This window comes from Chlorocebus sabaeus, chromosome 21 (genome assembly GCF_047675955.1).
Source record: "Chlorocebus sabaeus isolate Y175 chromosome 21, mChlSab1.0.hap1, whole genome shotgun sequence".
NCBI lineage: Eukaryota > Metazoa > Chordata > Mammalia > Primates > Cercopithecidae > Chlorocebus > Chlorocebus sabaeus.
In genome coordinates, this window is record NC_132924.1 from 26,981,213 (window position 1) to 27,008,777 (window position 27,565).

At 39.3% G+C, this 27,565-nt stretch overlaps 1 protein-coding gene and 1 pseudogene across 1 annotated transcript in view; one reads left to right on the top strand and one right to left on the bottom strand.

The window, feature by feature from the left end:
- The window catches only part of NPSR1 (neuropeptide S receptor 1), a 234,422-nt gene that overhangs the window by 122,814 nt on the left and 84,043 nt on the right, over positions 1-27,565 (bottom strand). The window lies entirely within an intron of this gene.
- On the top strand, positions 1,408-8,564 carry LOC140709534 (condensin complex subunit 1 pseudogene; annotated as a pseudogene).

Here is a 27,565-nt window from a genome sequence, read left to right on the forward strand (position 1 = left end):
ACGAAACATCACAAACTTGACACTCTCTGGGGAGGTCTAGGACTCAGAAATATAGATGCTAGTAAGAGCAAACAGACATGACAGATAACGAATACGAAGTGCCTACCACATGCTAACCACTGCTGCAGGTACTTTCTATGGAATAACAAATTTAATCATCACCATAACCCTGTGGGATAGATGATATTTTTGCAATCTCCATTTTACAGATGAGGAAACTGAAGCATAGACTTGGTGAATAACTCACCCAAGTGTTAGTATGGAGGGGAACTGGGATTGAAACACCAGTTAGGGTCATTCCAGAGGATGATTGCTCTGTTCACCACTCTACTCTTCTGCTTCCTGAGGGGCTCTGAGCAGTGAAAATCTCCTCTCCAGATTGTGCTTATGAAGCAAACGAGGTGTCTGGGATTAGACCACTAGGAGAGTCTGAGCTGTTGCACCCCATATTGGGGCAAAGTGGGTTGTTTGTGCTGAGTGGGAAATGGAGCCAAAGCTCAGAGGAGACATCGGAAGGTAGGAGCAGATATGCAGAGCAGACTAGCAGAACAGTTGCATGGCCGAAGAAAGCTGGAGGGTTGGGCTTAGGTTGGGTCACTAGATAGCAGAGTGAGAGGAAGCAATGCCCAGCCTAGTGGGTGGCTGATCAAGGCAGAAACTGGGGGGTCAGTGTAAGAACAGGCTGGGCTTCAGAGCCAGAACTCACACACAAAATATGTTGGATTTATTCCTTGGTAAAGCTGTGTGTTCCAGTGTGTCTGATAAGCCTTGGCCTCATCTTTCTGGTGGCACTTACCTTTTCCAAAAAGTAGCTAAGCCTCATCTTTGTCACTAAGGAAGTGGGGAACAAACACTGGCCGACACCTGCATCCCAGGCTGTGTGCTAGGTATTTACATGTATTATCTTACTTAACGCAATGTTTTGAATAAGTGTACCTGAGTCAAACTGCCTACTGTGCACATGTATATTAGGTTGGTACAAAAGTAATTGCCATTTTTGCCACTAAAAGTAATGGCAATTACTTTTGCATCAACCTAATAGAAGGAGTGACTATTCAAAGTGTGAGCTCAACTTTCAGTTCAGTGAAATTTGGATTGTATATTGCAGCTTGATGCAATTATAATTAAATAGAATAATACAATTAGATAATTATTTACTCTAAATGCAATACAAATATAGGTACTCAAAACATCACAGGTATTAGAAAAAGCAGGCATGCTCTCTTCGAACCAGCATGGCAACTTTTGCGTACAACAGGAAGCATCAAACTCAATGAACTATGGAGGCCAGCTTAGGCACAATTATAAACATAATTTCTTAGTCATCGTAACTATCTGAAAAGGCAGTCGTATAATTTCAGCCTTTTGTGTTTATTACAGGATTTAATTCAGTAAAGCATATAAAGCATGTGGCTCAGTGCCAGCCACGAGGGAGGCCCCGAATGCCTGACACCTGCTCTGCTCATTTTCTCAAGAGAGAAACGAAGCTTGCTGAATGTAAGTTGTATATGGAAAGCCACAGAAATAACAAATGGTAGAGAGAGGATTTGAATCTAGGTCTCTAGACTTTGTCCTCTATTTTTGTGCAGCTTTCAAACTGTGAATAACTTTTACATATTTTACTGGTTAAAACATATTTTTTTAAAAAAGAAATATATGCCTGGACGCATGAAAATTATATGAAATTCAAATATCTGTGCCATAAATGAAGTTTTATTTACACAGCCAGGCCTGTTTGCTCATGTGTTGTCCATGGCTGCTTTCATGTTACAATGCCAGAGTTGGGTAGTTGACACAGAGGTCAAAGGATCTGCAAAGCCTAAAATATTTAGTATCTGGGCCTTTACAGAGAAAGTTGGTTGACCCCTGCCCTAGACCTTAGGCCCCTGTTCTTTCCATTATTCTCAAGTGCTGGTGGATCCAGATCGGTTGTGACATTGCCAAATCTCCCAGCATTCTTGGGGAATTATTAAACTGCCATGTAGGTTGCACTAAGTGCTCCCTGCTGGCTTGGATAGAAGAGTTTTGAAGGTGCCAGATGGGAACAGATTCGTTTCTTTCATCTTAACAAAAATCCAATCTCACTCTTTTTCATGTTCAAGAGCATTTGATTAATGAGGACATGAAGTGGGGGGAAGAAGAATCCGGGTTGTTGAGCTGGACTGAGCTGGCAGTTTCAGGTTCTCTCATTTCAGCCTCTCCTCCCTGTGTCTAGCAGGTGCCCTGAACTCCCAGCTGAGTGTAATCGGAGGCTGTGTAATTGGAGGGTGAATGCACAGGCTTTGTAGTCAGAGACCTGTATTTGTACTGTGATTCCCTACTTGCTAGGTGTATAGTTTCGCACACATTATTTAACGTCCTTCAGTCTCAGTTTCTGCAGGTCTGACATGGGCATAATGAGAATACCTATGGCTTTGAGTAATTTGGAGGATTAAATACAAACATATATGAAAAGATTTTTTTCCCGAAGAGGTGGCTCAGTGAGCATTCAGTAAATATTAGTTATTACTATTATTTTTTTTCTGCCTACTTGTCAGTAGGGAAGGAGCTCAGTTTCTGATCTAGTTTAAAAGCCCTTAAAGGTGTTTTAGGATGTTTTAGAAAAGTAATACATGCACATAGTACAAAATTCAGGTAGCACAAATAATAAAAATAAGCAGCTCACAAAATGATGTATCCTGGACTGTTCAAGGCAGCAGTATTCATAGCAGCCCTAAACTGGAAATGACCCAAATGCTCACCACTAGTGGAGTGAAAAAATCAACTGTGGTGTGTTCACACAGTAGAACACCATTCAATAAGGATAGTGAATAGTCTGCAACTATAGGCAACACTGTTGATGAATCTCCTGAATCCAATGCTGAGCAAAGTAAGTCAGAAACAAAAGCACACATACTGTGAGATTCTATTTATGTAAAGAATTAAATCATTCTACATATTCGCTACTTTATATCCTTGACCTAAATCTCTGCATTCCTCCCTCCCACCCTGACTGACTCTGGTAACCACTGTTTTATGTATTTGTAATGAACAATCCTCAAATAACAAATGTTGGTGAGGATGAGGAGAAATGGAAACCTTTGTACACTGCTGGTGGGAATGCAAAACTGCAGTTGCTTAGAATGCTAACCACAGTGTTTCCACATGACCCAGCCATTCTGCTCCTGGTTACATACTCAAGAGAAAAAACTGTCCACACAAAAAGTTGTACATAAATGTTTGTAGCAGCATTTTATTGCGAAGAGCCAAAAGGTAAAAACCACTGAAATATCCATCAACTGGTGAATGGATAAACAAAATGTGGTATATCCATATGATAGAATATTATTTAGCCATAAAAAATGAAATATGGACACATGCTACAACAAAAATGAACCGTGAAAGTGTTAAGTGAAATCAATCACAAAATATGATATATTACATGATTCCATTTATACGAAATGTAGAGAATTGGACCTTCCTCTGGAGCCTCAGTAAATTTACTTAGTCTAAATGGGTCCAGGTGCTGGGGTGATTACCCTTATCTTGTCTCCTACTAAATTACAGAGGTTGGGGAGTTCCTTCAGACCTCCAATCAACTTGTTTGTGGAGGCCTAGGGAGTTTCTTCAAATCCCCAGTGAAATTTGTTTAATTCGATTAAACAATTTCATAGAGACAGGAAGTAGACTAGCAGTTGACTAGGGTTGGGGAGGATGTGGGGTGGGAGTTATAGCTAAAAGGTATTCACTTTCTTTTTGAGGTGATGAAAATATTTTAAAATTGACTTTGGTGATGGTTATACATATCTGTGAATATACTAAAAGTCACTCAATTTTACACTTTCAATGGGTGAACTGTATTGTTATGTGACTATTTTAATAAAGCTGTTCATAAAAAGAAAAAATAAAGTATAAAATTAGGTGAAGCCTGTCTGGGCCTCAGAGCTGACTTTTGGTTGGGGGAAGAAGTGGTACTGGGAATTGGTGAGAGGAGGCATAGAGGCAGATGGGAACATTTCTTGATTTGGGTGGTAGTTACACTGGTATCTTCTGTTTGTGAAAATTCGTCAGCTGATACTTGTGTGCACAGAATTGAACTTCGTACTTCAATAAAAATAATAAAAACCAAAACTACGAAAGGTACCCTTCTCCAACAATTGTTCGTCACTCAGTTCTTTTCTCAGAAGCAACCACTCTTACATCAAGCAGAATCTAGAGACAGGCTATTCAAGATAGTTACTGATGTACAAGAACATGCGTTCTTGTGTATATTGTATTTCTTGTCTTACTTTTATTTCCTGAGAATAAGTTTTGATAAACTTAGTCCTGTGTCCAGTTGACCACCTACTACAAAGGGGGTATAGACCTCAGAAAAGGACAGGGGAGAAGAGGAGATAGGTGGAAGTTCTGATCCTGGGTGACCTTCTTGGACATGGCAAGGCTTCAACAAATGTTCATAAAACTGTCAAAGTTTTATGAATTTAAAGGCTTCAAAATGTCCAGGTTTTCTTCTAGTGTTGGTCTGAGATCCAGATTAAGTCTCTCATGCCTATTTTGTGTTTGAAACTCCAGGAATCCCTTTGGGCTTCTCTGATCCCCAAAGCCTTCTATTATTTTTTCTTTCTTTTTAAAATTCATTTATAATTTTTTATTTATGTATATTTTTAATTTATTTTTATTTTTGTAGAGACAGGGTCTCGCCATGTTACCCTGGCTGATCTTGGACTCCTTGCTTTAAGCAATCCTCCTTCCCCAGCCTCCCAAAGTGCTCGGATTGCAGGTTTCTTTCATTTTTTTTTTTTGGAAAAGGAGTCTCTCTATGTTGCTCATGTTGTAGTACAGTGGCTGTTCACTGGCATAATCCTACTACTGATCAGCATGGGAATTTTGATCCACTCTGTTTCCAACTTGGGCTGGTTCATCTTTCCTTAGGCAATCTAGGGGTTACCTGCTCCTGGGATCGGGGTAACCATACTGATGCCAAACTTAGTACAAACATCCAATCCACATAGTGCACTTCAGCCCAGAGCTCCTGGGCTCAAGCGATCCTCCCACCTCAGCCTCCTGAGTAGCTGGGACTACAGGCATGTACCACCACACCTGGCTGGTCTTCTGTTCTTGTTAAGAACTCACCTGGGTTTGTAATTCAGAACTGCATTCATCTTCCTGGTGAAAGTATTTTCCTCATCTTGAAGTTGTGACATGATGGGATATTTGAATCTAGGACCACCGTGAAACACTGGGGAAGACATTCTCATATTTCTGGCCTTTCATTCCTCCTGATTATTCTACTTTTGGCAGCATCAGCATCTCCAAATGTTAGTCATCCTCTAAGGCCCAATACAAGCTCCACCCACTCTGTGAAGTCCCCATCTTGTCCTGGAGGACCCTGATTTGCACCACTTCACGTAGGGCTTCTTTAAATACATGTCAATTACTAATGATTGCTGACTATTTGGTTTTGGACACAATGCCATGTGCTGAGAATACGAGGAAGGAAACTCCATTCCTATCTTCAAATTGCTCACATTCTAGTGTTTCAGGGAGATGTGAAATAATTAAAATACAGTGTTGCACGGTATCTGTCCAAAAGAGGGATGATTGGCAAAATCTTCTGGGAAGGAACCAAGCGGACTAGGTAGGCTTCACAGAGTGCCTGTTCAGCTTTGTGTCTTGAGGAATGAGTAGTGCTTTGCTAGAGAGACCAGGTGAGAGAAGGGCATCCAGGTAGAGACAGCAGTGTGTGCAAAGGCATGAAGTAAAGACCACAGGTTGTCATTTACTTATCATTTAATATGTCATTGAATTTATTAGTCTTTCCAACTAGATTGTGAGAGACTCATGGAGAAGATTCCTAACTCAGGCTTCTCATTCCCCTTCTCCCAAACATCTAGTAAAATTCTGGACACTCATAATTGTGGCAGGCCAGGTGTCACTAACAACTCTTTCAGTACTGACTGGTTAAATTAAATCTTAAAAGCCAGTGCCCTTATATGAAGGCTGGAATGTAACAAAAGCCCATCAAGAGTTTTACCTAGGCCTCTCCTGGGACTTAAAGCATGACAAAATAACAAAGGAATTCTTTTTTTTTTTTTTTTTTGGAGACGGAGTCTTGCTCTGTTGCCCAGGCTGGAGTGCAGTGGCCGGATCTCGGCTCACTGCAAGCTCCGCCTCCTGGGTTCACACCATTCTCCTGCCTCAGCCTCCCAAGTAGCTGGGACTACAGGTGCCCACCACCTCGCCCAGCTAGTTTTTTGCATTTTTTTAGTAGAGACGGGGTTTCACTGCGTTAGCCAGGATGGTCTCGATCTCCTGACCTCGTGATCTGCCCGTCTCAGCCTCCCAAAGTGCTGGGATTACAGGCTTGAGCCACCGCGCCCGGCCACAAAGGAATTCTTAACAGGACCCATTTAGGATTAAACAAGTTTCACTGCAGGTCTGAAGAAACTCCCTAGGCCTCCACAAACAAGTTGATTGGAGGTCTGAAGGAACTCCCCAACCTCTGTAATTTAGCAGGAGACAAGATAAGGGTAATCACCCCAGCACCTGGACCCATTTAGACTAAGTAAATTTACTGAGGCTCCAGAGGAAGGTCTTCAGGACTCAGGCCTTAGTTATAGATTAAAAGAAGTTAACCATTTATATCTTTAGAAGAATGCACACTTACACGTAGACATATAGCTTAGAGGGTATATAAACTCTGGAAAACTTTGTAATTTTAAGTTGGTCAGGCAATAATTTCCAAGTCTTCTCCCTGTCACCGGTTGCAGAAAATAAAACTCTCTTCTGAAGTTTTCACAGCATTACCGGCTGGCCCAGCAGGTGTGCCATGCCATTGCCAGTATCTCTGACAGTAGAAAGCCTTCTCCAGGCAAACGTCACCCCCCATTCTGGCTGCCTCAGGAACACAGGTTGTTTGAGTGACTGTGGGAGAGAGTTCCAAAAGGCTTTGTCCACCAGACCCACTCTGGATCCCATTCAAAGAGGTGGCAGTGACCCTCATTTACCAACTGGCAGAGGGTCCCAAAGTGATCTGTGCCCAGATATGGCAGGGCTATGCAAAACAGGTCCTGGAGAAGCTAGAAGAAAAGAGAACTAGTCAGGAGGACCCAAAGAAGTCCCCTGCAATGCTCCCCACTTTCCTGTTGATGAACTTGTTGTCCCTGGCTGAACATGTGACTCTGCAGCAGCTGGTCCACTTGGAGCAGGCAGTGAGTGGAGAGTTCTGTCAGCACTGAGTTCTCTGGGAAAAACAGGAGCACAAGACCGAAAGATCCCAAGAAGAAGAATACAAGTTTTGAGACCACCATGGAGGAGGAGCTGGGGCTGGCTGGGGCAGCAGATGACACAGAGACAGAAATCATTCGCGTCTTCTGCGAGATGGAACTGTTGGATGGCAAACAGACACCGGCTGCCTTTGTTCCACTCTTGTTTAAAGTCTGCAACAACCCAGGCCTCTATAGCAACCCAGACCTCTCTGCAGCTGCTTCACCTGCCCTTGGCAAGTTCTGCATGATCAGTGCCACTTTCTGCGACTCTCAGCCTCATCTTCTGTTCACCATGCTAGAAAAGTCTCCACTTCCTATTGTCTGGTCTAACCTCATGGTTGCCACTGGAGATCTGGCCATCTGCCTTCCCAATCTAGTGGACCCCTGGACTCCTCATGTCTATGCTTACCTTCGGGACTCTGCTCAGCCAGTGTGGAAAACAGCAGTGCTGGTGATGACTCACCTGACCCTGAAGGACATGGTGAAGGTGAAGGGGCAGGTGAGTGAGATGGCAGTGCTGCTCATCGACCCTGAGCCTCAGATTGCTGCCCTGGCCAAGAAGTTCTTCAACAAGCTCTCCCACAAAGGCAGCAGAATCTATAATCCCCTTCCAGATATCATCAGTCACCTGTCAGGCCCCGAGCTGGGGATGGAGGAAGTGCCTTTTCACACCATTATGAAGCAGCTCCTCTCCTACATCATCACCAAAGACAAGTATACAAAGCCTGGTGGAAAAGCTGTGTCAGTGGTTCCGCACAGCCTAAACTAAGCAGGTGCAGCGGGACCTGGCCTACTGTGTGTCACAGCTGCCCCTCACAGAGCAAAGCCTCTGCAAGATGCTTGGCAATTTTGACTGTTTTGGAGACAAACTGTCAGATGAATCCATCTTCAGTGTTTTTTTTGTCAATTGTGGGCAAGCTGCAACATGGGGCCAAGCCTGAGGGCAAGGCTGTAATAGATGAATTTGAGCAAAAGCTTCAGGCCTGTCATACCAGAGGTTTGGATGGGATTGAGGAGCTTGAGATTAACCAAGCAGGTAGCCAGAGAGCCCCATCAGTCAAGAAACCATCCACTGTTTGTAGGCACCAGCCTCTGGCTTCTGCAGCCTCAGACAATGACTTTGTCACTCCAGAGTCATGCCGTACTGCCCTTCGGCATCCGAACACCCAGCAGCGAGCTTCCAGAAAGAAACCCAAAGTTGTCTTCTCAAGTGATGAGTCAGGTGAGGAAGATCTTTTAGCCTAGATGACAGAAGATGGGACACCGAAGACAACAACGCCCGTTCTCAGAGCATCAGCTCGCAGGCACAGATCCTAGGAAGTCGTCTTGCCTGTTCCTGTCCTCCCTGTGCAGGGTATCATGTAGGGTGACCTGGAATTCTAATTCTGTTCCCCTTGTAAAATATTTGCCTGTCTCCTTTTTTGGAAAAAAAAAAAATACACAATCTTTAAAGTGCAAGGCCTTTCTCTTAAATTAGGCTAACTGAACTGCGTGGAGCTGCTTTCACTTTGGAATATATGTTTGCCAGTCTCCTTGTTTTCTAATGAATCAATGTTTTTATATACTTAAAAAAAAAAAAAAAACTCTCTTCCTCCCCAGTTCATTTGCATCTCGTTATTGGGCTACAAGAAACAGCAGCCCAACCCTCAGTTTGGTCCGGAAACAATATTGAATAGAAATAAAAGACTAAAGGCAAACACAGAAAGAGTCATCTTAAAAGATTTAATTAAGGGCCTGAATTTAAGACATTCAGCAGATCCCCATTCTTAGAATGGGAATTTCTCATCAGCCTTGGAATATGCAGGAAACCTTCTAAGGATATGAAATTTAACTTTGATTGTATCAGTTATTATAATCAGGGCCAAGCTGTGATTGGCAACTTGTCTCCCTTGTACTTTCTGCCCTTATTCAACAACCCCCATTTGGGCCCCCAGGGCTTGCCTCTCAGGAAGATGTGAATTATTTTGAGTGTAATTGGGCCTGGCCTATGATATAGTCATTACCTGAATCCATTGTTTGCCAAGTAATTGCTTTGTGACTTTGGACAACTTACTTAGATATCTTGGGTCTTAGTTTCTACCTTATAAAATTAGGATGAGTATACTTACTTTGGGAAGGTTAAATGTCCCAAGTGTTTGAAACATTATAGGCTCCCAGTAATGAACATCTTCCTTTACCTCTCCTCACTTCCGCTTTCTACCCCCTTTCTTTTTCCCTTGAAAGTTTTAGAAAGAGATTGTTAAGACAAGAGATAAGGAGCTAGAGAATCAAGAGAAATGTTAAGACATTTTCCCGTGTACTGTATTTCGTGCCATTTTCCACACATTCCCCCATTCCCAGGCATTAAGACTGTGGCTGAAGGTTTAGGGTACAACATCAGGCTGAGAGTGGCCACACAGAGGCTCGGCATTGTTTGGGCTGCGCACATTGCAGAGGGAGAAACAGGTATTATTTATTTGCAAGGAGAGACCATTCGGGGGGCATGGTGCCTGTCACACACTCTTTCAAGGGTTGTCACCTGGGAGAAGCATTAGACTTTGGACTAATTCAAGACTGGGCTCAGGGTCTTTTCTCAATAATATCTTAGAGTTTCTAAGTAGCTTGCCTTGGGAGGAGGTGATTATCCCATCACCAGAGGTTATTAAGTAAAGATCCTCAGTTCCATTGGTCAGGGATTTGGGTACTGGGGGAAGATGAATGCAATGGCCTATGCTATGCCTCCCAGACATACATGTCTAGGATTCTGTTGTGATTGACAAATACTCCCCCTTCCCCCAGTCCCACTCCCAGGCAGAAAAGGGAGTGGGATCCCCTACTCCAGCAAAGCCTCTTCCACCTGCTCAGCACCTCACCCACACAAACTGAAAGAGTTCTCAGCTGTAAACAAATCAAACTGGTGAACTAGTTCTCCAGGGCTAATAACTGAAGCCACTTACTCTCTCAACAGCATTTTAATAGGGACATCAGACCTTGGCCCGGGAGTGACTTAGTAATGTAGGAATTGCAGGTGGTATGGCATGCAGAGAGGAACAGAATGGGCTGGCAGCTTGCCCAAGGTCACACATTCCAGAGTAAATAAAACCCAGCTGCTACCACCCCTAGTCTCATGCTCTGCCCCGAGGCTGCTTTCTGTCTGGTCACCTTGGGGACTTCCTGCCCCAATCTCAGGCTGTGCTAGTGACTGTGGCATGTCCTGAGTGTGAAGTGGCTGTGATGGTGAGACCTGAAATAGTCCTCCCTTGCCGCCAGATGCTGGCATGAAGAATAGCAGCTTCACAGAATTTTACTTAATAGATATTATGCAAATGCTTAGAGCAATAACATTCCTCTCCATTACCAGGCTAATACTCCCAGTAAAGAGTGTGGCTTGATCCTGACGGTTTTATATTTTCTGGTTTGTCAGACTGAAATCAGGGTCTAACTGATGCCTATATGAAAGCATGACAGGTACATGACTGGCAGAGGTCCAACTCCTTTTTGTCTGAATTAGAGGCCCTTTTGCTGTGAGCTGGCAAGAGCTCCAGCTCCATGCACGTCAATTATGTTCTCTGGCCAAAAGCCTTGCTGCACAGTAAACAAGACTGGAGCCACAGTGAGCCTCATTTGTGATATGATCCCCATATAAAGAAGGCAGCGAGGCAGCAGTGTCCAGATCCCTTCTTTAACTCGTCCCACCCATCACCCCAGGTATAGGGTCCTGGAATCTGAGCATTCATTACATATTTGTTTGTAGTTGTATAATAAAAATAACATTTGTCATGTTCTAAAACTGAAGTTAATTGCTAGTCAAAACTCCTACTCTGCTAGATATCAAAAACTTAATTGCAGTCAAATAAGTGTTTATTCTTTGTCCTTGTAGTCATCTTTAAGCTTTAGAAAACTCATGCAGTATCAAGTCGCACGTGTGCATGGGTACTTACGCGTGTGTATGTATGTGTGTGTGTGTGTGTCTAAGCTGCCTGGTCCTCGGTGTCATCTCTTATCACTGGCATCTATTAAGATATCTCTGATTCCACCCTGCACTTAACTGTCAGCAGATCAAAGTGGTGCCTCCTTGTTCCAACTGCAGGGTCTCTTTGGGCCACAGGCTTTGTCACAAAGGCATGGCTCTTGTTGCACAGAGTAAGTACATTCTTCTGATCCCTGCACTAGGCTGCAGGTGCAGAGACCCACAGTGGCTGTTTCAAGCTCTTTGCCTAGACACTCACATAGACATTTCTTCTCACTTTCAATATGCAGAAGAGGGCCCCTGTGCCTTACTCGCTCTCTGGACTCTCTTGAGAAAGTGGGTAGGGTGGGTTACAGATGCCCTTGCTTGTGCGTGAGTCACCGCACCCGGCCAGAAATGCCTCCATGTTTAAGCTCTTGTCTCCTCCTCCCTACATACTCCTCATTCTTTCCCATTCTTGGATCCAGGTAGCCTGGTTTTCATTTTTCCTTCTAAATCACTTGAAACTCAAGACCAAGAAATAGACTACTTTGTTTTTCTCATTTCCTAATTAACCTGCATTGTGGCAGTAAAAGCCTTATGATACAGTTTTCCAAACAGAGAATTATGTAATGATAGAAATGCTAAGACAGGGATTGGGGGAGGGAGAACACTTGGTTAGGAAGCAAAAATGTTACAGCAAGTCCCCCCTTATCTGTGAGGGATATGTTTGAAGGGTCCCAACTGCAGATAGTACTGAACCCTGTATATACACCATGTTTTCTCTTACACATATGTACCTAACTATGATAAAATTTAATTTATAAATCATGCACATAAAGAAATGAACAACAATAATATACTGATATCATATGATAAGGATAAAATATGCTGTAATAAAAGTTATGTGAATATGGGGTCATTGTCTCTCAAAATATCTTACTCTACTGCACTATTAACTGAAATCATGGAAAGTGAAGCTGTGGATAAGGGAGAACTACTGAATACAGCTGCATTTGATTCTTTCATTGCTTGCAATCTTTTTCGATTAGAATTCCAGAGAAAATTAGGCTCCATGGAAAATAAATTGAACTTTCATTTTCTCAATTTTTCCAAGGTTGGCATCTAGGTAGAAACATTTTGGAGGCATAGGAAAGAAATAACTGATTGTATCAACGGATGCTTTAGTGAAGTGGTTCTGAGTGTGTAGTCTGAGGACGTCTGAGGGTCACTAAGACTCTGAATCCATTAGGCAAAAACTATTTTTATAATAGTACTAAGATTGTATTTGTCTTTTCACTTCCATTTTCTCATGAGTGTACTATGACTTTTGGAAAACTCAACTGTGTAAACATGAACATCTGTGTACACACAGAAATCAGATGTGTAAAGATTGCATATATTGGGAATATCAGATAAACAGTATTATATAATATTTAAAAATAGGCCAGAGATGGTGGCTCACACCTGTAATCCCAGCAATTTGGGAGACCAAAGCAGGAGGACTGTTTGTGACCAAGAGTTTAAGGCCAGCCTGGGCAACACAGTGAGACCCCATCTCCAGAAAACAAAAATTAGCCAGGCTTGGTGGTGCATAACTATAGTTCCAGCTACTTGGGAGCCTGAGGTGGGAGGATGGCTTGAGCCTAGGAGTTCAGGTCTGCAGTGAGCTGTGGTCATGCCACTGCACTTCAGCCCTGGTGACAGAGCAAAACCCTATCTCTAACTAAATACATTAATAGATAGTATATTAAAAGAAATTAAGCAGAAAATTGCAAGTTCGATGAAAGACGAATTCTCTAATTTACCAGATACATTTAAATAAGAACAAAATAGAACTTCTAGAAATGAAACAAAATTGTAATAAAGTTAGAATCTCAATGAATATGTTGATTAGAAGGTTGGAACCAATAAAAAGAGAAACAGTAAACTTGATGAATGGGCCAAATAAATTACTCAAAAAGCAATAGAAAGAGACAAAGAGATAGATCAAAGAGGAGTGAAGAGGCATAATGAGTAGGATGAGAAAGTCCAACAAAAATCCCATTGGAATTCCAGAAGAAGATAATAAAGAGGATGGGAAAGAGGCACTGAGGTGGTGACTAGGAATTTTTCTATAGTAGGTAAAGGATGCCAATATAGTTGTCTCTTTGTATATATGGGGTTATTGGTTTCCATGGATATCCTTCCATGGATACCAAAATCCCTGAAATAAAATGATGCTATATTTGCATATGTTAACCTAGCTTAAATTATCTCTAGATTACTTTTAATTCCTAATACAATGTAAGTCCTGTGTAAATTGTTATACTTTATTGTTTAGAAAATTGTGACAAGAAGAAAGTCTGAACGTGATCAGTATGGATACATTTTTTTTCTGAATATTTTCAATTCACAATTGGTTGAATCTATTTATGCAGAATCCGTGGATACAAAGGGCCAACTGTACTCAGATACTGAAAACATGACAAAGTCTGGTTTTAAATAATACATACTCTTGTCAAACAATGCCACAGCTTTCGGATGGGGAACTAGTTTTACAGAGATGACAGATGTTGTTTTGAATCACAAACCTGACTGATTATTTATCATAAGCAGAAGACCTTGGGGATGAGGGATTCCCAATGGGACAACTAGAGATTCAAACATGAAGAAGGAATGGGGAGACTTCACCTGGGTCCAAGAGTTTCACTAGAAGCAAGTCCAGCCATCTGCATTCATTTTGACAGTTCAATGGACATCTATTGAATCCCTGCTAGGTGCCAGAAAGTCACCCAGTAAAACTGAGGTCCTTCCCATTTCCTCTGCTCTTCCTGCTCCTTTTATCCTGAGGCCCACTGCTACCAGACACAACGTTGGGCACATGTAGACTTGCTCTCAAAAAAGAAGAAAAAGGAAGCACCTAAAACAAAAGCATAAAATTTTAAAACAACAATAAAATGGTATACCAGACAAATATTAGTTAAGAAAGATTATGTAGCGGCATCAATATAAGATAAAAATATTTTTTAATGCTAAAAGCATTACTAGAGATAAAGAGAACTACTGTATATTGATTACTAGTTAAATTCACCAGGAAGATATAGCAATTCTAAGCCCATTAGAATAAATAAAGTAAGAAAATAATAGAACTATGGGAGAAAAAGATAAATCCACCACCAGAACTTCAGATTTTAGCAAATTCTCTTATTTATTTAAAGATGGAATAGATAATTATAATCAGCAAGGATAGGGCAGATTTTAACTACACAGCAAAAAAACTTGACCTAATGTAAACATATAAACTAATACTTCTCAAATCGGCTGAACACATGTATTCAAGGGTACATAGAAGAGTATCAGATTATTATATATTAGACCATATGTCATTTCATCTAATTCAAAAAAACTAAAACATACAAGAAAGTAAGCTAGAAAATGATAACAAAAATATAACTAGACAAGCCTGGTACTTTTGAAAATTTAAAAGTAAACTTCTAAGTAAAAGTTGCCCAAAAAGAAATCATAATAAAAATGATAGATTCATTGATCATAATGAGATGGTAACGAAAATAACACATGATCTAATCTTCAACAAAACTGATACGAAGTTAGGAGTTCAAGACCAGCCTGGCCAAGATGGTTAAACCCGTCTGTACTAAAAAATACAAAAATTAGCCAGTCATGGTTAGTGGGTACCTGTAATCCCAGCTACTTGAGAGACTGAGACAGAGAATTGCTTGAACCCAGGAGGAGGAGGTTGCAGTGAGCCAAGATCATACCACTGCACTCCAGCCTGGGCGACAGAGTGGGATTCCATCTCAAAAAAAAAAAAAAAAAAAAAAAAAAAAAAAAAGAGCGAGAGAAAGAAAACAAGTTATGGGGAAAAGACTCCTGATTTAATAAATAGTGCTAAGATAAATGGCTAGCCACAGGCAGAAGACTGAAGCTGGACCCCCTTCCTTACACCATATACAATAATAGACTCAGATAGATTAAAGATTTAAATGTAAAACCCAAAACTATAGAAACCCTGGAAGACAATGTAGGTGATGCCATCCTGGATACAGGAATGGGCAAAGATTTCATGACAAAGACACCAAAAGGAATCACAACAAAACAAACATTGACAAGTGGGATCTAATTAAAGTTAAGAGTTTCTGCACAGCAAAAGAAACTATCAACAGAGTAAAAAGACACCCTACAGAATAGGAGAAAATATTTCAATCTCTCATTTGACAAAGTTTTAATATCTAGCACTTATAAGAAACTTAAACAAATTTACAAGAGAAAAACAACCCCATTAAAAAGGACGTGAACAGACACTTTTCAAAAGAAGACATACATGCAGCCAACAAGCACATGAAATAAAGCTCAATATCACTGATTATTAGAGAAATACAAATCAAAATCACAGTGAAATACCATCTCACATCCATCAGAATGGCTATTACTAAAAAGTCAAAAAATAACAGATGCTGGTGAGGTTGCGGAGAAAAGAGAATTATACACTGTTGGTGGGAGTGTAAACCAATGTGGAACACAGTATGGCAATTCAAAGAGATGAAAGCAAGGCTACCTTTTGACCCAGCATTTCCACTACTGGATATTTACCTGGAGAAATAGAAATCATTCTACCATAAAGACACATGCATACAAATGTTCATTGCAGTAGTATTCACAATAGCAAAGACATGGACTCAACCTAAATGCCCATCAGTGACAGTTTGGATAAAGGAAATGTAGTACATATACATCATGGGATACCATACAATCATAAAAAGAATGAGATCATGTCTTTTGTGGGAACATGGATGAAGCTGGAGGATATTATGCTTAGCAAACTAATGCAGGAATAGAAAACCAAATACCACATGTTCCCACTTACAAGTGGGAGCTAAATGATGAGAACTTATGAACACAAAGAAGGAAACAACAGACACTGTGGTCTACTTGAAAGCAGAGGGTGGGAGGAGGGAGAGGAGCAGGAAAGGTAACTATTGGGTACTGGGCTTAATATCTAGGTGATGAAATAGTCTACACAACAAACCCCTGTGACATGAGTTTACCTATGTAACAAACATTCACATGCACCCCCAAACCTAAAAAAAAAGGAGGAGAGAGATTGAGAGAATAACATATAATAATTTGTGAGATGATGAAACTAAAAAATCCTTGAGAAAAACTTATGGTTCCTAACTGCTTATATTAGAGAAGAAGAAAGTGAAAATAAACTATCTAAGCATCTAATTTGACAAGTTAAAAATAGGTGCAATTGATTTTGCCAAAAACAGCAGAGTAGGGAACTCTAAGGCTCCATACATCCAGCAACAAATGCTGGCAAAAACTAGTAGAATCAACTTTCACAGAACGAGGAAACACAGTGAAAAACTAACAACAACCAGGGGAAGTTTAATGAAGAAAGAAGCTGCTGCATTGTGATAAGAGGGTGTTAGAGCATTTAAAATTGCCTGCTTGCCACCCCTCCTCCCCAGAGTAATGGTGGCCATGAAGATACTGTTCTAGTTTGCTAATGTCACAGGGGACAGTATAGACTTTATTCCTGAAGAGTTTTGGTTGTGTGTTTTGACCTGTCTGGCAGCTCCCTGAAGGATCAGTGCAAAGTGTGCCTTTGTTTTACCTAACTTAGAATATTCCCAGGGTCCCTGAAGGATCAGTACAAAGTGTGCCTTTGTTTTACCTAACTTGGAATATTCCCAGGGTCATAGAGCTTCCTGAGCCACATTTGCTAAAAATATTTAAAGCCAAAGGTACTGTCCACAGCAGCTTGGAGCAAGTGATAACAGTCAGGACAAACAATAGATCAAGAATCCTAGGAAGAATGAAGTTGGGAAAGAAGATATATGGGGGAATAACAATTTTCAAAAGCACTAATATGTACAAGTAAATCAAGGAGATCAAATGCATAATCAGGACTGAATAAACTCTCAAAAAAGACATGAGAAGACCCTGAGCTTTCGCCTCTGGGTGAAAGCTTAGAGGAAGGCAGAGAAAGGGACAGAAGGCATATTTAAAGAAATAATGGCCAAAACCTTCCCAAATGACACAAATCTACACATGCAAGAAGCCTGATGAACTCCAAGAAGGAGAAACTTACAGATATCCATACCAAGACACCATATTACTAAATTTTCGAAAAATGAAAGACTAAGAGACAATCCTAAAAGTAACAAAAAAGAAATGACTTGTCATGTACAAGAGCTCCTCCGTAAGATTGACAGTAGGTTTCTCTTCAGGAATTATGGAGGCCATAAGGCAATGGGATAACATATTTAAGGTGCTGAAAGAAAAATGATCCTATCAATCAAGAATTCCACATCCAAGTTTTACAGAGGATCATGGTGGACAGGAGGCAGGACTAGATTGCAGCTCTCACTCAGATGGACAGAGCAGCATGTGGAGTCTTGCTTCAAGAACTCTTGCTCCAGAATGACTGCAGGAATAAATCAGGAAAGCTGAGAGAACCCATAGACCCTCTGCAGGAAGCGGATTGTTCCTGCAAGACCTAGGAGACACCCCAAATCCTGTGAGTGCCCAAACTGTGAAAGTGAGAGTCTACCCCCGAATATACACCCTCACTAGGTAACCTGAAGGTCTATATAACAGGAGAATATTTTGATCATACCTGAAGCTAAGTCAATTTAGAGAGCCAAGTGAAATACAGGGGTAGAGGAAGCAGCAGGAAAGCTCTGTGGGCTCTCTGGGTCCTCTAACAAGCCATTTCTGCCTTGTCTCACAAGGGTCCTTGGGGAGTGCTGCCAGAGGCACTGGGAAAAGGCCACAAGAAGAAGGAAACCTCCAGCTGAACTTTGTAACAATTGCTATGAAACTAGAAGTCTCCTGGACAGAACTTGGGGGAGGGTGTGTATCTGGTATGCAGACTCCACAGGTGGGGAAGTACTAAAGCCTACTTGCTTTCACAGCTGGGAGGCAGGTAGCCTGGGGCAAGTTCTCAGCCCTGCTCACCCACTGCCTGGAAACAAACTCGGTGCTGTTGGCGGGGCATGGTGGGAGTGAGACTGGCCTTTTGGGTTGCTTGGGAGCTCTGTGAGGCCTATGACTGCCAACTTTCCCTAACTTCCCTGACAACGTGCGTGACACAGAAGAGGTAGCCATAATCCTCCCAGGTACATAACTCCATTGACCTGGGAACCATACCATAATTACCCACAGCAGCTGCAGTAAGACCTCCCAAGGAGAGTCTGAGCTCAGACACACTTAGCCCTGTCCCCAACTAATGGTTCTTTCCTACCTACCCTGAGAGCTGAAGACAAACGGTGTATACTCTTGGGAGTTCTAGGGCCCTGCCCACCGCCTGATCCTCCCCATACTACCACAGCTGATGCTCTCTTGAAAGCACCGCCTCCTGGCAGGAGGCCAAGAAGCACAAAAATAATGCATTAAACAACCAAAAATAAGGAACTTCACAAAGTCCATTTCACCCCCCTGCCACCTGCACCAGAGCAGGTGCTAGTATCCACGGCTGAGAGACCCACAGATGGTTCACCTCACAGGACTCTGGGCAGACTCTGGCAGTACCAGCCTGGAGTCTGGTAGACCTGCTGGGTGGCTAGATCCAAAAGAGAGATAACAATCACTACAGCTTAGCTCTCAGGAAGCCACATCCCTAGGAAAAGGGGGGGCAGTACTACATCAAGGGAATACCCTGCGGGACAAAAGAATCTGAACAACAGCTTTGAGCTAGGGCCTAGGGACCTTCCCTCTGACAGAGCCTACCCAAATAAGAGGGAACTAGAAAACCAACTCTGGTACTATAACAAAATGAGGTTCTTTAACACCACCCCAAAAAATCACACTAGCTCACCAGCAATGGATCCATACCAAGAAGAAATCCTTGATTTACCTGAAAAAAGACTTCAGAAGGTCAGTTATTAAGCCAGTCAAGGAGGCACCAGAGAAAGGTGAAGCCCAATTTAAGGAAACTAAAAAAAAAAAAAAAAAAAATGTAAGAAATGTGGGGAGAAATTTTCAGTGAAATAGATAGCAAAAATAAAAAACAATCAAAACTTCAGGAAACAAGGGATGCACTTATAGAAATGCAAAATGCTCTGGAAAGTCTTAACAATAGAATTGATGAGCAGAAAAAGAACCTCAGAACTCGAAGACATGGTTTTCAAATTAACCCAATCGAACAAAGACAAATAAAAAAGGAATAAGAAAATATGAACAAAGCCTCAAAGAAGTCTGGGATTATGCTAAATGACCAAACCTAAGAATAATTGGCTTTCCTGAGGAAGAAGAGAAATCTAAAAGTTTGGAAAACATATTTGGGGGAATAATTAAGGAAAACTTCCTTGGTCTTGCAAGAGACCTAGACATCCAAATACAAGAAGCTCAAAGAACACCTGAGAAATTCATTGCAGAAATATCATTGCCTAGGAACATTGTCATCAGGTTATCTAAAGTTAAGATGAAGCAGAGAATCTTAAGAGCTATGAAGCAAAAGCACCAGGTAACCTATAAAGGAAAACCTATTATGTTAAACTTAGCAGATTGCTCCGCAGAAACCCTGCAAGCTAGAAGGGATTGTGGCCCTATCTTCAGCCTCCTTAAATAAAACAATTATTAGACAAGAATTTTGTATCCAGCAAAACTAAGCTTCATAAATGAAGGAAAGATACAGTCTTCTCAGACAAACAAATGCTGAGAATTCACCACTACCAAGTCAGCACCATATGAACTGCTAAAAAGAGCTCTAAATCTTGAAACAAATCCTGGAAACACATCAAAACAGAACCTCTTTGAAGCATAAATCTCATAGGACCTATAAAACAAAAATAAAATTAAAAAAGAAACATAAAACCAAGGTGTACAGGCAGCAAATAGCACAATGAATGGAATGATAACTCATGTCTCAATACTAACATTGAATATAAATGGCCTAGATGCTCCACTTAAAAGATACAGAATTACAGAAGGGGTAAGAATTCACCAACCAACTATCTACTGTCTCTTCAAGAGACTCACTTAACACATAAAGAATCACATAAAGTTAAGGTAAAGGGGTGGAAAAAGACATTCCATGCAAATGGATACCAAAAGCGAGCAGGATTAGCTATTCTTATATCAGACAAAACAAACTTTAAAGCAACAGCAGTTAAAAAAGACAAAGAGGGACATTATATAATGATAAAAGATCTTGTCCAACAGGAAAATATCACAATCCTAAATATATATGCACATAAAGCTGGAGCTCCCAAATATATAAAACAATTACTACTAGACCTAAGAAATGAGATAGACAGCAACACAATAATAGTAGGGGACTTCAATACTCCACTGACAGTACTAGACAGGTCATCAAGACAGAAAATCAGCAAAGAAAGAATGGATTTAAACTATACCCTGGAACAAATGGACTCAACAGATATTTACAAAACATTCTACCTAACAACTGCAGAATAGACATTCTATTCATCAGCTCGTGGAACTTTCTCCAGGATATATGATAGGCCACACAATGAGACCCAATACATTTAAGAAAATTGAAATTTTATCAAGCACTCTCTCAGATCACAGTGGAATAAAACTGGAAATCAACTTCAGAAGGAACCTTCAAAACCATGCAAATACATGGAAATTAACCTGTTTCTGAATGAACATTGGGTCAAAAATGAAACCAAGATGGAAATTAAAATATTCTTCGAACTGAATGACAATAATGACACAACCTATCAAAACCTCTGGGATAGTACAAGGAAAGTTCATAGCCCTAAATGCCTACATCTATACAAACAGACAATCTGAGGTCACACCTCAAGAATCTAGAGAAACAAGAACAAATGAAACTCAGAAAGGAAATAACCAAGATCAGAGCAGAACTAAATGAAATTGAGCCAAAAAATAAATACAAAAGATAAATGAAACAAAATGCTGGTTCTTTGAAAAGATAAATAAAATTGATAGACCATTAGCAACATTAACCAAGAAAAGAAGAGAGAAAATCCAAATAACCTCACTAAGAAACGAAACAGGAGATATTACGACCGACAACACTGAAATACAAAAGATCATTCAAGGCCACTATGAACACCTTTCCACATATAAACTAGAAAACCTAGAAGAGATGGATAAATTCCTGGAAAAATAAAACCCTCATAGCTTAAATAAGGAAGAATTAGATACCCTGAACAGACCAATAACAAGCAGCAAGACTGAAATGATAATTTTAAAATTATCAACAAAAAAAAAAAAGCCCAGGACAAGACGGATTCACAGCAGAATTCTAACAGACATTCAAAGAAGAATTGGTACCAACCCTTTTGACACTATTCCACAAGACAGAGAAAGAAGACTCCCTCCCTAATTTATTCTATGAAGTCAGCATCACCATAATACCAAAACCAGGAAAGGACATAACCAAAGAGGAAGACTACAGACTAATATCTTTGATGAACATAGATGATAAAATCCTTAACAAAATACTAGCTAACTGAATCCAGCAATATATCAAAAAGATGATCTACCATGACCATGTGGGTTTCATACCAGGGATGGTTTCACATATGCAAGTCAATAAATGTTATACACCACATAAATAGAATTAAAAACAAAAATCACATGATCATCTCAATAGACTCAGGAAAAACATTCAACAAAATTCAGCATCCCCTTATGATTAAAACACTCAGCAAAATCAGCATGCAAGGGACTTACCTCAATGTAATAAAAGCCATCTTTGACAAACATACAGCCAAAATAATACTGAATGGGGAAAAGTTGAAAGCATTCCCTCTGAGAACTGGAACAACACAAAGATGCCCATTCTCACCACTTCTCTTCAACATAGTACTTGAAGTCCTAGCCAGAGCAATCAGGGAAGAGAAAGAAATAAAGGGCATCCAAATTGTTAAAGAGGTCAAACTCACTGTTTGCTAATGATGTAATTGTTTACCTAGAAAACCCTAAAGACTCCTCCAAAAAGCTCCTAAAACTGATAAAAGAATTGAGCAGTTTACAGATATGAAATTAATGTACACAAGTCAGTAGCTCTTCTATACACCAACAGTGACCAAGCGAGAATCAGATCAATAACTCAGCCCCTTTTATAATAGCTGCAAAAAAATAAAATTCTCAGGAATATATCTAACCAAGGAGGTGAAAGACCTCTACAAGGAAAACTACAAAACACTGCTGAAATAAATTATAGATGACACAAACAAATAGAAACACATCCTATGCTCTTGGATGGGTAGAATCAATATTGTGAAATGACTGTACTGCCAAAAGGAATATATAAATTCAATGCAATTTCCATCAAAATACCACCATAACTCTTCACAGAACTAGAAAAAACAATGATAAAATTCATATGGATCCAAAAAAGAGCCCACATAGTCAAAGCAAGAATAAGCAAAAAGAACAAAGCTGGAGGCATCACATTATCTGATTTCAAAGTATATGATAAAGCTATAGTCACCAAAACAGCATGGTACTGGTATAAAACTAGGCACATAGACCAATGGAACAGAATAGAGAACTCAGAAATAAAGCCAAATACTTACAGCCAACTGATCTTCAACAAAGCAAACAAAAACATAAAATGGGGAAACTTTTCAACAAATGGTGCTGGATTAACTAGCAAGCCACATGTAGGAGAATAAAACTGGATCCTCATCTCTCACCTTATACAAAAATTAAACCAAGATGGGTCAAGGGCTTAAATCTAAGACTTAAAACTATAAAAATTCTAGAAGATAACATTGGATCTCGACATTGGCTTAGGCAAGGATTTTATGACCAATAACCCAAAAGCAAATGCAATAAAAACAAAGATAAATAGTTAGGACTTAATTAAACTAAAAACTTTTGCATGGCCAAAGGAGCAGTCAACAGAGTAAACAGACAACCCACAGAGTGGAGAAAATCTCTACAACCCATACATCTGACAAAAGACTAATATCTAGAACTGAAACAAATTAGCAATAAAAAAAAATCTCATCAAAAAGTGGGCTGAGGTCATGAATAGACAATTCTCAAAAGAAGATATACAAAAGGCCAGCAAACATATGAAAAAATGCTCAACATCACTAATGATCAGGGAAATGCAAATCAAAACCACAATGCAATACTACTTTACTCCTGCAAGAATGGCCATAATCAAAAAAAATTTTTTTTAAAAAAGGTTAGCGTGGATGTGGTGAACAGGGAATACTTCTACACTGCTGATGGGAATGTAAACTAGTACAACCACTATGGAAAACAGTGTGGGATTTCTTAAAGAACTAAAAATAGAACTACCATTTGATCTAGCAATCCCACACTCTGTATCTACCCAGAGGAAAAGTAGTCATTAAATGAAAAACATACTTGCATATGTGTGTTTATAGCAGCAAAATTCGCAATTCCAAAAATGTGGAAACAACCCAAATGCCCATCAATCAACAAGTGGATAAAGAAACTGTTTTTGATACATATATTTTATATATATATACACACACACACCTATATACATATATATACACACATACACACACACACACATACACACACACAAAACAGAATACCACTTAGCCCTAAAAATGAATGAATTAATGGCATTTGCAGCAACCTGGATAAGATTGGAGACTATTATTCTAAGACTCAGGAATGGAAAACCAAACATTGTATGTTCTCACTCATAAGTTGGAGCTAAGCTATGAGGATGCAAAGGCATAAGAATGACACAATGAACTTTGAGGACTCAGGGGGAAAGGGTGGGAAAGCAGTGAGGGATAAAGGTGTACAAACAGGGTGCAGTGAATCCTACTCGGGTGATGGGTGCACCAAAATCTCACAAATCACCATTTATGAACTTACTCATGTAACCAAAAACCACCTATTCCACAATAACCTATAGAAATAACAAATTAAAAGAACGAATTCTACATCCAGTAATATTGTCTTTTGAAAATGAAAGAGAAATTAAGATATTCTTAGGAAGGAAAACTGAAGGAATACCTCACTCGTAGATATGCCCTAAAAGAAATACTAAAGAGAGTACTCAGCCTGGAATGAAAGATCACTAGACAGTAACTCAAAGCTATAAGAAGAAATAAAGAACAGCAGGAAAGTTAGCTTCATAGGTAAATATAAAAGCCAGTATTATTTTATTTTGGGTTTGTAATGCCTCTATTTTTCCCTGTATTATTTAAAAGACACATTTATAAAACGTATGTTAATGGGCATACAATATATACAGATGTAATTTGTGACAATGATATAAAAGGAGACAGAGCTATAAAGAAGCAGAGTTTTATAAACAATCAAAACTAAGTTGATATTAATTTAAATTTGATTGTTATAATATCAAGATGTTAATTATAATCCACAGGGTAACTATTACAGGAAAAAAAAAAAACCCTAGGAAACATGCAGAAAAAGAAATAAAAAAGGAATCAAAACTGTACACTAGACAAAATTATTATTATTATTAATTTTTTTTGAGACAAAGTGTTACTCTTGTTGCCCAGGCTGGAGTGCAATGGTGCAATCTTGGCTCACTGCAACCTCCACCTCTCAGGTTTGAGTGATTCTCCTGCCTCAGCCTCTAGGGTAGCTAGGATTACAGCCACCCACCACTACACCTGGCTAATTTTTGCATTTTTAGTAGACACAGAGTTTCACCATGTTGGCCAGCCTGGTCTTGACTTCCTGAGCTCAGGTGATCCACCCACCTTGGCTTCCCAAAGTGCTGGGATTACAGGTGTGAGCCACCACACCGGTCAAAAACATCATTATTTACAAAAGGAGACAGTAAAGAAGAATTGAGAAACAAAAAATTATAAACAGAAAACAAATAATAAAGTAGCAGAAATAAGTCTTTCTTTACCAGCAATTACTTTAAATGTAATTGGATTACTTTAAATGTAAATGGATTGAATTCCTAAGTTAAAAGGCAAAGATTGACAGAATACATAAAAATTATCATTTAACTATATGCTGCTTAAAAGAGACTCATTTTATATTCAAGGTCATAAATAGGATAAAACTAAAAGGATGAAAAAAATCCTATGAATACAAAAATTAGCCGGGTGTGGTGGTGGGTGTCTGTAATCCCAGCTACTTGGGTGGCTGAGGCAGGAGAATTGCTTGAACCTGGGAGGTGAGGTTGCAGTGAGCCAAGATCAGGCCACTGCACTCCAGCCTGGGTGACAAAAGCAAGACTCCATCTCAAAAAAAAAAAAAAAAAAAAGAAAAAGAAAAAGAAAAAAAAAAAATCCTATGGGAACAGTAACCAAAAAAGAGCTGGTACTAATATCAGATAAAATAGACTTTAACACAAATATTATTATAAGACACTAGGTTGGATATTATGAAATAATGAAAAGATGAATCCATTAAGAAGATATAACAATTATGTACACATATGCACCAACAAAAGCCCCAAAAACATATGAAGCAGATTGACAGACTTGAAGAGATAGACACTTCTGCAAGGATAGTTGGAGACTTCAATATCTACTTTCAAAAATGGATATTAAAACCATACAAAAGATCAGTAAGGAAATGGGAGACTTGAGCAACACTATAGACCAACTGGACTAACAGACATCTGTATAGCAGTCTACTCAATAACAGAATACACATTTTCATCAAGTATACATGAAACATTGTTTAGAATAGACCATATGTTAGGTCATAAAACAAGTTTCAATACATTTAAATACTTAAAAGTTGTATAAAGTGTCTTCTCCAATCATAATGTAATGAAGCTAGGAGTTAAGGACAGAAGAAAAGCAGGAAACTTCATAAATATGTGGAAATCAATACATTCTTAAGCAACCAGTGTGTTAAATAAGAAATAACAGGTAAGTTTTAAAATACATCAAGAAGAATAAAAACAAAAGCTCAACCCCAAGACACATTTAAAAATGTGATACAGTGAAAATGATATGTGGAGGAAGATTTAGAGCTGTAAATGCTAACATTAAAAAGGAGAGAAATCCTCAATCAATAGAATAAATTTATACCTTAATTAACTAAAAAAAAAGCAACCTAAACCCAAAGCTAGCAGAAAGAAGAAAGTAATAATTAGAACAAAGATAAATAGAGAATAAAAAACTAATAGAATCAACAAAACCACAAGTTGGTTCTTTGAAAAAAACTCAACAAAATTAATAAATATTTAGCTAGACTGACCAAGCAAAAAATAAATAAATAAATAAACTCAGTTACTGAAATCAGAAATGCAAGTAAAGGCATCACTATGGACCTTACGGAAATGAGAAAAAGGTTACAAAGGGAAGCTATAAACAGTTGTACATCAATATGTTAGATTACTTACATAAAATGGATAAATTTGTAGAAACACACAAACTGCCAAAACTAACTCAAGAACCAATAGAAAATCTGACCAGATCTGTAAAAGTGAAGAGATTGAATTGGTAATCAAACCATCAAACAAGAAAAAGCCTAAGACCAGAGAACTTCACTGGTGAACCTTACCGAACATTTTAAAGAACTAACATCAATGTTTTTCAAAATCTTCCAAAAAATTGAAGAGGAGTGAACACTTCCTAACTCATTCTATGAGGCCAGCATTACCTCGATACCAAAGCCAGAAAAAGCGTCTTGAAGAAAAGACAATATAGATCAATATCCCTTATAATATACATGCAAAAATCTTTTTTTGGGGGAAAAAAAACGAGTAAATCAAACCTAGCAGCATATTTAAGGGATTACATACCATCACCAATGGGATTAATCCCAGGAATGTAAGAGTGGTTGGTTCAACATATGGAAATCAATTAATATAATACACCACATGAATGGAATGAAGGGGAAAATACCCAACATGATTATCTCAAGTGATACAGAAAAGTATTTGACAAAAATCTAATACCTTCTTATGACAAGAATTGCTCAAGAAGCTAAGAATAGAAGGAAACTTCCTTAACAAAAAAAGGAACATTTATGAAACAATCCACGGCTAATGTACATTTAATGATGAAAGGCTGAAAACTTTATCTTGATATCAGGAAAAAGATAAGGATGCACATTTCACCACTTCTACTCAACATTTTACTGAAAGCTCTAATCAAAACAATTAAGCAAGAAAAATACATAAAAGGCACACAGATTGGAAAGGAGGAGGAGGCAAATCATCTGTCCACAGAAAATATTTGTATGTAGAAAATCTTAAAGAATTCACAATAGTCAATCAAAGCTAAGAAGCAAGTTTAACAAAGTTGCAGGATGCAATATCAACACATAAAAACCAGATGTATTTGTATATACTAGCAATTAACAGTCCAAATATGAAATTGAGAAAATAACTCTACTTACAATAGCACGAAAAATATAAAATAATTAGAATAAATGTAACCAAAGGGGTATAAAACTTATACACTAAAAACTATAAAACATTATGTGATGCTTAATGTTATGT